The sequence below is a fragment of the Lissotriton helveticus genome, chromosome 8 (genome assembly GCF_964261635.1).
Source record: "Lissotriton helveticus chromosome 8, aLisHel1.1, whole genome shotgun sequence".
In the NCBI taxonomy this organism is placed as follows: domain Eukaryota; kingdom Metazoa; phylum Chordata; class Amphibia; order Caudata; family Salamandridae; genus Lissotriton; species Lissotriton helveticus.
In genome coordinates this window covers 856,482,346-856,486,499 of record NC_136069.1, presented here as the reverse complement: position 1 = coordinate 856,486,499, position 4,154 = coordinate 856,482,346, and the positions used below count along the sequence as shown (strand labels likewise).

At 58.0% G+C, this 4,154-nt stretch overlaps 1 non-coding gene across 1 annotated transcript; it reads left to right on the top strand.

Annotated features, from left to right (window-relative positions):
• Positions 1 to 3,861: 3,861 nt before the first annotated feature.
• On the top strand, positions 3,862 to 3,933 carry TRNAA-CGC (transfer RNA alanine (anticodon CGC)). Its single transcript has one exon. It is a non-coding gene; the product is annotated as a tRNA-Ala (tRNA).
• Positions 3,934 to 4,154: the final 221 nt, after the last annotated feature.

Sequence of the window (4,154 nt, the reverse complement as noted above, 5' to 3'; positions counted from 1 at the left end):
ATTGGAAACGATTGCTACGATTACATATGGTAATCCCCATTACTCTTAGTCCTACTCGTCCTCGACCCAGTCATTACTCATGAGGTATTCCACACGACAGGAAACAAAACAGGAAACGCTTTTAGACTCCACCCACCCTCCTGTCAGGTGCTATAACACACCTCACCACCAGAAGCATATCCTGATGTACCAAGCACCAAAGGCCTGGAAAGGGAGGGCGGGCGGGACGTATGACTGGGTCGAGGACGAGTAGGACTAAGAGTAATGGGGATTACCATATGTAATCGTAGCATTACCTCTACGTCCCTCGTCCTCGACCCAGTCATTACTCATGAGGCATACCAAAGCAACGCCCAAAACAGGCCTTTGGCAACCACACAACAAAACACAGACCAGACACAAAGGAGTGCAGCAAGATAAAGTCGCAAAAGCGAACAGAATCAGAGCGGAGGGAAAAAAACCCCACAGCCAGCAACACTCCAGGACCAAAAACCGGTCCGGGCAGAAAAGGCACAACCCAACCAGCAGTGCCGCACGAAAGTGGATTCGGAGGCTCAGAACCCAGCCCGGCAAACCACCAAGAGACACACCCAGGGAAGCAGTCCAGGAGGCAGACACGCCCCGAGCGGAACGCGCCAGGACACCCGCCGGACAGGGCAAACCAGCACCAAGAAAGGCAAGAGCAAAGACCGCCAGAAACCAGCGACCCAAAAGAGAGCCCGGAAGTAGCCGGAGCCAAACCAGCCAAGCCAAAGGACACGGGGAGAGACACAGAAGAGCGAAACACCCCAGAACGAGCCCCAGAAAAGGACAAGGCACGCGCGAGGCCAAAAGAAAGAACAGAAAAGCCACCAGGCCAGAAATACGGGCCCACAGATCCCAAAGGGACAAAAAAGGGGAAGACAGCAAACTCCCCAAGACCAAGGAGAAACCCCATGGGGGCACCAAAGAGCGACCAGAAGGAGAAGAGAGCAACCCCGAAATTAATCCAGAAACCCAACAAGCCAGCAGAAGGGAGAAAGGAAACCGGGATCCGGAAGGCACGGACAGCAGCCGAAGGCCCAGCAAGGGAACCAGAGGAGGAACACCACCTCGAGAAAGAAGACCAGTGCCCCGCATAGGAAGACAAGGCAGACCACCAACGAGAAGCCTCCAGCACCAAAAGCAAGAGGTCGGGCAGACCACGTCCAGAAAGAGGGACGGAGACCACAGAGGAGAGGGGAGGAGGCCCCATCGCCAGGCCCGCAGCAGAGGAACTCCAAACCCAGGCACAGAGACGAGGGAAACCACCGACTCAGGGAGTCCGCCACCACATTGACCACACCCCCAATGTGTGGAGCAGACAGGGCCAGAAGATGAAGCACCGCCCAAGCCGAGATGGAACAAGCCACCAGACTCAGGGACGAACCGTGGGCCCCCCCCAGGAGACACAGAGAAGCCACAGTCACCGTGCAGACCGATCGCACCAAGACATGGCAACCCTCCAGACGAAGGAGGAAATAACGAAGCCCCCTCAGTACTGCAAACAACACCAACCAGGAGGATGACCCGCGAGACTCCGACGGGAGCCAGTGCGCCAGCACCACCCCACGGGCCAGAGCGTAGCCCAAGCCCGAGGTGCAGGTATCCGTGGCCACAACCAGAGGAGGAGGGAGATGAAACAACATCCCCACGGAAAGGCGGGAGTGGACCAGCCACCACCGGAGAGTAGACACAACATCCAGAGACACAGGAACAGGAACCGCAAAGTCCAGGACAGGAAAGGGGATCCACCTCTGCACGAGCCACAGCAGAGGCCGCAGACGAACCCAGGCCCAGGGCACGGTGAAAACAGAAGCAGCCAAGAGGCCCGAACCTCCAGCCACCGAAGAAGGGGAGCCGAGACAAGCAACAGCAACAACCACAGCAAAGACTGCAGGAGGCGAATCCGGGCGTCTGACAGGAACAACCAGCCCAACACAGAATAGAACACTGGCCCGACGAAGGTCCTCCGGGACGCAGGCACCAGGAGACAAATGGGCAAGTAGAACAAACACTCGTGGCCCCAGAGAGAAGACATGGACAAGTGAAGGCGGCGAGACACGACCGCCAGTGACGGATCCCGAACCAACCAGACGTCCAAACACGGGAACACAGACACCCCCAGGAGATGGAGAAGGGCCACCAAGGGAGCCATCACCACGGAGAACACCCGGGGGGCGGACCGAAGACCAAAGGGGGGGACGCAGAACAGCCAGCGCCGACCCAGCAGGCAGAAGCGCAGGAAACGTAGACACCGCACAGCCACCGGGACGTGCAGGCACGCAACATGGAGGTCCAGAGAGGAGAACATCCAACCGGACCGGATCAGCTGAAAATCTTCCGGAGAAACACCATCACGAACAGGAACTCCAGCACGAACAAGTGCAGACCCCGAAGGGTGAAGACCCCCCCTGAACTGCGGCACCACAAAGAAGATGGAGTAGACGCCCAACACCCACACCTCCTACGGAACAGGGACAACCACAAGCACGCGGACCAAAGAACGAACACCGTCCAACAAGGCCAGACGGCGGGAAGCAAACCGAGGAGAAGGGGACACCACCACCCCGGAAGGGGGGGGAAGGGGGGAGACAAGAATCCGAACCGGAAGCCCAGTGACAAAACAGCCAGCACCCATCAGCCCGAGGACGTCAGGCGCCAAGCACGAAGGAGCCCGCGAAGACACCCAACAGCCAGAGGAGGACCACCAGCGAGAACGGGCCCCAGGGTGGCATAGTCCGGACGCTGCGGACCAGACCCGGCACCCCACTGAGACACCTCCAGAAACTTCCGGGAAAAAACCTGCCAGATCCACGCTGAGCCCAAAAGGAGGACCGGCGAAACCCAGAAGGCAGGCGGAAAGTCCAGGCACCAGAGAAGGAGGAACCCCCTCTGGGCGGAAGAACATGAAAGGACAAAGAATGCTTGAGCACCTCGAAGACCCTGTGTAGCTACACCTCCAGAGAGACACCAAACAGACAGGCATCAGCGGAAGGCGGCCCCAAAGCCATGGAACGCCGGGCCGCGTCCGACATCCAAACCCGCAGAAACAGGATACGGCGGGTAGCAACAGAGGAACTACAGGACACAGCAGAAGTCCCCACAGAAGCAAAGGCGTCGACCGAGAGAAGTGATCCTCCAGGCGGGCCACAGACGCCAGTCCAGAAACGCCCGAACGAACAGCCAGATGAGAAGCAGCAGAAGACATCTTCAGGGCAGAATCCGCCCACTCGCCCACACCGTCCATCAGAACGTGACCAGCAGCTATGGAAGGACGACCCATAAGACAGGCCACCGCAGAGTCCACAGGAACGGAGAAAGGCAAAGAGTCAGCCACATCCCAAAAAGGAGAAAACAAGGACAAGAAGAACCGAAGAAAACAGAAATCCCAACAGCAAGCAACAGGAGTCCAGAAGAAGGCGCCCAAACCGGGCATCAACACACCTCCAGGCATCCCAGGAGAGGGGAGGAGGCCCCACCGGAAAAGAAACACCACCCCACACGATGGAGGCAGCACACGACCAACGCTCCAAGCCGAGCTCCAGGCATCCGTGCAACTACCCCAGTAGAACAGGAGAGGGTAGGAGAGGGAACGCAGTGCAGTGGAACAGACTCCTCCAACGGAAAGCGATGAAAGAACAACACTGCCGAGCACTTACCGTCAGCAGACCCCCACCAGACGCCAAGCCAGGACGCCAAGAAGCAGAAGACCAGCGTCCAGGCCACAGCGCACGTGAACACCGGGCAACGTAGAAGTCAAATGTAGAGGAAGCGCAGCAAAGACCCCTGCAATGGGGAACGAAACAAACAGCCGCTCCATAAACAGTAGAGGCTAGTGGAGGGGATGTAGCTCAGTGGTAGAGCGCATGCTTCGCATGTATGAGGCCCCGGGTTCAATCCCCGGCATCCCCAGGAGTCTCTGGTCTGTAGCTTGGCGTTTTCCAGAAGGCCAGCCTGCCACCTTAGCACAAAACACAAAAACACGGCACGGCACAGTGCAAGTACAGCGAACAAGACCATCCCAGAAGAGACGGCATACCGGACCTGCACGTTCTCCCCACAGATCACATGTAGCTCCAAGAACGTCCTAGGGTGATTAGAGCATAGAACCAGGCAGCAACAAAAACCCCACG